The sequence below is a fragment of the Leptidea sinapis genome, chromosome 39, assembly GCF_905404315.1.
Source record: "Leptidea sinapis chromosome 39, ilLepSina1.1, whole genome shotgun sequence".
Lineage (NCBI taxonomy): Eukaryota > Metazoa > Arthropoda > Insecta > Lepidoptera > Pieridae > Leptidea > Leptidea sinapis.
In genome coordinates this window covers 2,737,070-2,745,589 of record NC_066303.1, presented here as the reverse complement: position 1 = coordinate 2,745,589, position 8,520 = coordinate 2,737,070, and positions in this window count along the sequence as shown.

The window sequence follows — 8,520 nt, the reverse complement described above, 5'->3', positions numbered from 1 at the left end:
GATAGTGCTGGTCCCAGGATCTCCCACCCAACACCATGGCACCATTCTTCACAAACATGCACGAGAAACTGCGGCACTTGAAATAAATTTTGAAAATGGATTGAATAACACAAATTAAATTTGAAAACAAAATGACAAAACGATGCGGGACTCGAACCCGCGACCCTGCGCATTCTGTGCGAGCGCTTTTCCACCAAATTGTTTAGATTGTCAATGTCCTAATATGCAAAAAATGGGGTTGAATAGCATCAACTGTAAAGTAGATCCTGTTGATGAAGCTACGACCTGAGAGTTGAACAAGACAGACAAGATTTATCAACGATACGTCACACGAACGGTAGGCTCAGTGGAAGTGTGCTCGCACGAAACGCAAGAAATCATGGGTTCGAGACCCGCATCGTTCATAAATTTTGTTTTCAAATTTAAAATGTGTAACTAATCCCAGAAGTGAGGGTTATAAAATACTTCTAAAAATATATATAATATATTTTATATTATACTATATTACTTTAAAAATAGCGAATTGTTTGGATTGAATAAATTAATTGGTCCACGCAATAGCCTAATAAAGAACGCCGCATTCCTGAGGTGTAGAAACGATTTAAAGTAGAAAAAGTTTTTAAAATGTTTTTGAAGTGATAACTTCTTATGGGAGGGTAAACTGCTGCGTAACGTAACGCGTTACGGCGCCAGTCTGTCTGGCTTCCCTTTCTCTCACGCATACGGCAGCGGTAGGCAGGCTCCTCCTCTGTCACTCTAACCAATTGTTTTTTTATAGGATTAAATAATGTGAGCACTAATAATGTACAAACACAAAAATCTAAATTGTATTATTACCAGGCTGGACTAGAATAGTCCAGAATAAATCAAGATGGAAGTCCTTAGAGAGAGCTAATATAGAAAGGAAAAGAATGACAATACACATATATAAAGATTCTAATGTAAGCACACTTTTCTCCTTTACGGCCGTTCCCAATATTCAGTCCATCTCTTACTTGAGGTAAAAATCGTAACTATCGTTGACTTCTCTGTCCCAATAAACTTATCGACGGTAGCTCACCATAAGGTGACCACGGATAACCGTGCACGCTGTCTGTCAATTGGACGACGTATAGTTTACCAGCGATAGAAGTTTGTATGGAAATTGCAATTCACGCGTCCCAATATAAGGCGATAAGAATGACTTATCGGGTCTATTGGGACAACTTCAAATTATTGACAGCTAATTACTGACAGTAGAAGGTAGTAATTTATCTCTATCTGTAGATAGTATATGGGAACGGCCATTAGTCGTGTATCAACTGTCACTGTCCGAATCGGGTTCTAAATTCAATGCATTCATTCATTGGCTATGCCTAGTTAGGTTCAAAATAATTAGTGTAAGTTTGTGAATTATACATACGCTTGCTTGACAATCAACTCCTCTGCACTGCAACAAAGTATTAAATCAATCCTTATAAATAATCTAGCTGGCTAATAAGGAACACCAGATTATTACCATTAGATACGGATCGAAGTATAAAGCTCATCATTTCAGCCGAAAGACGTCCACTGCTGGACACAGGCCTCCCCCAAATATCGCCATGACGATCAAATCAAATCAAAATCAGTTTATTCACGTAGGTCACGGAAATGACACTTACGAGTGTCAAAAAAAAATATAATATTTTTCTTACTGAATCTACCGCTACTTCGTAAAGGGTTGAGCTAATGAGAAGAAGTAGCAAGAAACTCATTGCCACTCTTTTATATCAAGATTTACATTTAAGTACATCGATTTACAAATCATTTCAAATTACAATATAATATGTAAAATGTAAAATGATGCAACAGACTGGTCCTGCGCTGCCCTCATCCATCCTACTCCGGCGGTCTTGACCAGATCGTCGGACCATCTTGTGGGGGGCCTACCAATACTACGCCTTCCGGTACGTGGTCGCCATTCGACGACCTTACTGCCCCAACGGCCATCTGTCCGCCGAGCTATGTGCCCTGCCCACTGCCACTTCAGTTTCGCAATCATTTGGGCTATGTCAGTGATTTTGGTTCTCCTATTGATCTCCTCATTTCTGATTCGATCTCGCAGGGATACTCGAGCGTAGCCCTCTCCATTGCCCACTGAGTTATTAAAGTTTTAAGAAACAATTATTTTTATAACCACTACGTGCTCAGTCATGTGTACGCGGAGTAGTGTCTCAGCTCTGTAAATCAGCTAGTAAGTAAATAAAAAGCATCGTAACTACAGAAGTAAAAAGTCGTGTCTCGGTAGTGAAAGCTCTTATGAAATGGAATATGGGATTCTTTGTCACTGTCTTTTTATCTGTATATAAAAGCGACAGAACATAGTCGATCACGTAGTTTAGAATATACAAGTGGGAGGCTCCTTTGCACAGGAAGCCGGCTAGATTATGGCTACAACAACGGCGCCTATTTCTGCCGTGCAGCAGTAATGCGTAAACATTATTGTGTTTCGGTCTGATGTAGCTAATGAAATTACTAGGCAAAGGAGACCTGACAGCTTATGTTTCAAGGTGACGGCAATTGTAGTGCCGGTCAAATTTTTTTAGGTTTTTCCTGAATCCCGAGCGACACTGTATTTTATTGGGCAGGGCGAATTAATTACCATCAGCAACAAAAAAATACAGAAGAACTGACAGTCCGTTAATGCGTGACCAATTTTGATTTTTCAATGTGTGCGGTTAGCTGGTTTAATTTTCAATATACAAATAAACAGATGCCAAGCGTGGCTGACTGCTTACGACTTCTCAATCAAAATCGGTTAAAACAACAATAGATTCGCTTTCCTTTTCTATTTTGCTGTATATCCGTTAAATATGTTCTTCCATGCTGTGTTTGTCCGACGTTTGTAAAATCTGAAAGTCAATGGAACCCTGTTGAAACTCTTTAACGTTTTTCCCAAAAATTAACCAATTGTAACGAAATTTGTAAACTAAATTGAAAAAAAATAATTCTGTGTCGAAGTATTGATCTTATTGATGTCGGGTTTGTATACCAGGCTTTCGTTGTTTAAAGCACTTTTTGAAGTACTCTATCACTTAGTAAAAAATACCACAATAAAGAAACATGTGTGCAATTCTCGCGTGGTAGAAGTGAAACCTTCAAAAATGATGAAGAAACTATATTTATCTACAAACGTATAATACGAACACGTACACAAAACACCACGGTTGTTGTGATGCCTTTTCTCAAGCTTTGTACTACGCATTTATTTATTTCATATAGGAAGACCAACATTGTACAATCGTTTTAAATAAAATCTAATAGTGACAATAAGCCAATTAAAGGTCCTCACGGATAGCATGCGCGCACAAACACGTACGAAGCAGAGCGCAAAGAGAACCACGAACGAAAGCAATAACGGGTCCGCAGTTGCATAATAATTTTAAGATATGCATTGTGCATGAACCTCTAAACTGCATGTGAAGTCCTGGTACGTGTTGCTAAGATGACACATGATTTCAACCGTTATGAAAAAGATTACTATCACCGCTACCATATTTATGTACTCCAGATGTAGTAGTTTTATGTATTATTTCGTCGTGCGCATTACGTCAGAATATATTAAGGTATACTCGTTAGTCGTCGTAGGCGTTATACATCAGACAATCTCTCTTCAACTATGATCGCCTGGTTCCAATACATCGCTATCACATTCTCACCTCGTTAAATCTTATGAATTTATGTGTCTGTCTCATTCTCTCACCGACTGAATCCTATACATTTACCGGTTTGTATCTTTTTCGTCTCGCTTTTTCGTTTCATCGAGTTTCAGATTACAATGATTTTAAAGAAGTTTCACTTCAAAAATCAACACAGCAGCAAATAACCAAGCAGAAAATAGTGGAGAATGTTTGAATGGAAGAATGATTCATCATAATTCATGAATGTGTGACAAACAAACTCACATTGTCGTTTAGAATATAAGTTAGGATGGGAAGTAACTTACTCTTGCCTCACAGGATATTCCTTCGCACTAAAATGAAAATCATCCAAATGTATATAAACTTAACACTATTAATCTTATTTCAGGTAGACTTTAAAACTAAATTCAAAGTCAAATAAGTCATTCAAATAAACTTAAACTAATCGCTTTTCAATCGTCATTATGAATATTTAATTTAAACTACTGAATCTACCATATGTCCGGTAAAAGAAGAGCCCGTGAGAAGTACCTACGTTTATTATAAGAAACATAATGGCCACTCTTTTAAATCAAAAATGTTATTTTACATTGGCTATGGCAATATAATACGAATCATATTTAAAGCTAAAGTGCATTTTAATCTTATCAGATCTTTAAAATCTTACCAGTGGGAGGCTCCTTTGGACAGGATGCCGGCTAGATTATGGGACCCATAACGGTGCCTATTTCTGCCGTGAAGCAGTAATGTGTAAGCATTACTGTGTTTCAGTCTGAAGGGCGCCGTAGCTAGTGATATTACTGGACTAATGAAACTGAACATCTTAGGTCTCAAGGTGACGAGCACAGTAGTTGTAGAGCCGCTCAGAATTTTAGGGGTTTTTCAAGAATCATAATAATGGACAGGGCGTATCATTTACCATCAGCTGAACGTCCTACTCATCTTGTCCCTTATATTTATATAAAAAAGTCAAACATTTCATAGAAAGTAATAAAAATAAATGTATAAATATAAATTATATTACATTGGATGCATCGGTTATTATAAATTTAATTCTTGAATTATAATAATCTATTAGGGCATTACTGATAAACTTGGTATAAAGTTAAACCTGAGAATAAACCAAGAATATGCAAAATGTTAACAATATCGCTGACAACTCTGTCAATACAATGATAATTATGAAGTTACCGAATGTCATGTAGCCTTGCAAATAAACGGGGAAAACGTTATACGTCCGAATAAACCTAAGCAAAATGTCTATTTGTAAAATTATTGCATATTCTTTGGTTTATTCTCAGGCAATATATATGCCAACTTTATTTGTCAGGACGTTAAAGTATAAAATGTAGATAGTTAAATGGAAAATACAATATGGCTACGGACAATCAAGTGGTAACGCCGGCACTCGGTGGTAAGTGGTAACGGGAACTTGATTCAAATGTTTTGAAATTCTATTATTACATTGATTTGTTACGTAATACGGTCTTTTACAATGTTTTTTACCACAAACTGTGAGTAGTTTTAATATGTTGTACAATCCTTCAATCAATCAATGAACTTTCTTCCACCTCCTACAAAGCTGTGGATTGAGCTTCCTTGTGCGGTGTTACAACATGGGTACCTTAAAAAAAAAGCGCGTACACCTTCCTTAAAAGCCCATCACTTAGCCACCAGGTGACCCGTGTGTCCTCCTTTTCCATAAAATACAAAAGATGTAATATAGTAATAAATAATAAGTAAACATAGAAAATTTATTGAATTAGGCGTTACTTTGCGGAAATCCATAATTACACAAATGATTTAAGTTTTCTTTAGTGTTAATTCCGCCAATATTTGTTTTTAAAAAACAGTCTCGTGCCAGATTTTGGCGAGACAACGTCGTAGAGGCGAAACACGTATCGAATTGTTTTTACAAACAAATATTGGCGGAATTAACACTAAAGAAAACTTAAATCATTTATACAGTAAACATATACTAAAATTACTGACCTTAGCGCTACAGTTTTCACCAATACACTGAAAATTGGACCAGAGTGAAGTAAAAGGAATCACAAGATATAAGGAGACCAGCTGACCCAGCAAACGTTGTATTGCCATATAAAGTAATAAAAAAAAGTTAACGATAAAAAATTTTGGGGTATAAAAAACAGATGACGACCGATTCTCAGACCTACTAAATATATCGTAGATAAATTTATTATACTACAATAATTATTATATTCGATTGCCATCTGCAACTCTATTGCGTATCTGTGGATGGAAGAGAACAATATTAAAATCGCCATACAAAAATAGGTGTTGATCGTAGACCGGTGAAAATTTGAAGTTGTATGTATTTTTTAATTTTGAATCATAATAAAATAAAAAAAATTGTCCAAAAAAAATGTTAAGGGTGAACAACCCTTATCACTTAGGGGTATGAAAAATAAATAGTAGCCGATTCTCAGACCTACTGAATAAGCATATAAAATTTGATAAAAATCAGTAAAGCTGTTTCGGAGGAGTAAGGTAACTAACATTGTGACATGAGAATTTTATATATAAGATTTTTGACATGAATGTTGAAATATCTTTTGGTGCCAGTCAATTAATTATGTGGGTATTCAAATCAAATCAGAATCAATTAATTATATTTATATTATTTAGAGCATGGTACATTGAACAAAACAAAAGAAGAATAAAAAATAAAATCATTTTTCGACTCGATTTAAAAAAATCTTGATGTAGGCTAGGAAATTATACTTATGAATAGCAAAAGTTTTTCCTTTTAACCATCATTTCGGAGAAGTTGAGCTTTAATGAGAAGAAGTGGCTAGGAACTCAATGTTACATTTAAATCAACATTTACATGGTTATACAAATGACTTTGATTACAATACATGTAAAGTGATGCAACAAAAATACTCAAACGTCAAATACTAGTACGTCAAAAAAGGTAAATCTATACATATAAATAAAATTAGAGTGTCTGTTTGTTCCAGCTATTCTCTGAAATGGGTGGACCGATTTTGACGGGACTTTTATTCGCAGGTAGCTAATGTAATAAGGAGTAACTAAGGGTACGTTTATTTTCGGAAAATTCTTTTATTTTAGAAAAATAAAGTATTGTTGCAATGTCCAAGAAACGGTCTTACTCTAAAATTCTTAATATATATAAATTACGTGACACGTTGTTTGTCCGCGATGGACTCCTAAAATAATGAACGGATTTTAATGGGGATTGCTTCATGGAGTGCAGTTTAATCCAACGTGAGAGATAGGATAGTTTTTATTTCGATTTGGAACCCATAATTATATTATTTTTATATATTTGTATTGTATGGACATATTTTTTGTGAGAGAATTTAGTGACGCACGGTTTGACAGTTCTGCTGTGAAACAATTTCATTATAACAACAAGGACCATGTGTTAAGAAAAAATTCTTGATGTTTTGAATATTATTGGTAAATTCCTATAAAACAGTATTTTTTTATTTTCTACAGAACAACGTCTGTCGGGTCAGCTAGTAATTTATGTGGCAAAACAACGTTTGCCGGGTCAGCTAGTTAATAAATAAAATCCCAAGAGTTATTGAGTACAACAGATGCATTAATCAACACACTTTAAATCTATAAAGTTATTATGGGATTTATTGAATGATCTTTCACGCTCGGCTTTGTAACGCTCATTCGTGTAAAGTCGGCGGTCAAACAGAACAACATTTACCAAAACCATTTATGTAAAATTATATTTATATAATGCTTTTACATAATAAAGGATGAAGAAAAAAAAAGTGTGTGTGTGTGTACTTCAATTCGCATACAATGTAAATAAGTAATGGTATTAAGTGAGCAATTATATACTTAAACTAAAACCTTAAAATGGCTGGCAGGTCGGACACGAGCATGAGGTATGAACCAGCCATCGCTTCCTTCGCACATATGTTAGGGTAGGTAACGATAATATACATAACACATCACAATTTTTACATTTGTCAACAACGAATCAAGCTAAGGAAAGTTAACTAGAAATTGCATAAGCTAATTTTCTGAGATTCAATTATTTTTAAAAATACAAAAGTAGTTTATTTAAAATAAAAGGGCTGCATTTAGTGCTCGACCGACGGTCAGCGCTGACGTTGGTCAAGCGTAGCTATAATAATGAAAACATTTGATCGCGTTCAGTCCACCGCTGATGAATTGCTACGCGCGTACAGCTACGATACGCTGACGAGAATCGTAGGTCGAGCTCGTCGGTCCGGCGTACGCCGGTCCGCTGACACGCTATGGCGATAATATACTGCAATTGTACACGCGCAATCAAGTTTGCTGTCAGCTGAGCACTCAACACAACATGGTTTCGTTGCTCGAGCGCTGACAGTCGGTTTTATTTATTTATTAATTTATTATTTATTATTAATTATAATTAAATACATTGTTCTTCATGCCTAATATAAATTTACAGTCTCAGTCTCAAAAACAGAAACAAAGAGGCACCTTTAAATTAAATTCCTCTGGATGGCTCACTAGGAAACCCTGTGCAGAGCCAACCAGTGAGTACCATCTGCTATGTAATTTTATTTAATTTTAATAATTAATGAAATAAAACCAAGAATGACACTTAATATATATCTAACTTTAAAGCATACCAATCTTATAATAAGAACTGTATAAATTTAAATAATAATAGATAAAGCAAATAGTTATATAGATAAAGCAAAGTTATAAGCAAATATTCATAATTAAATACAGTTAAATAAAGTTATATTAGTTTTGAGTTAGTAATTTTCTCGGTTTCATCATAGCTGAATTGTAAAAGCCACTCTCGTACTGTAGATCTTACTTTGTAAGAAGAGAGGTCCGCAATTTTTATTTT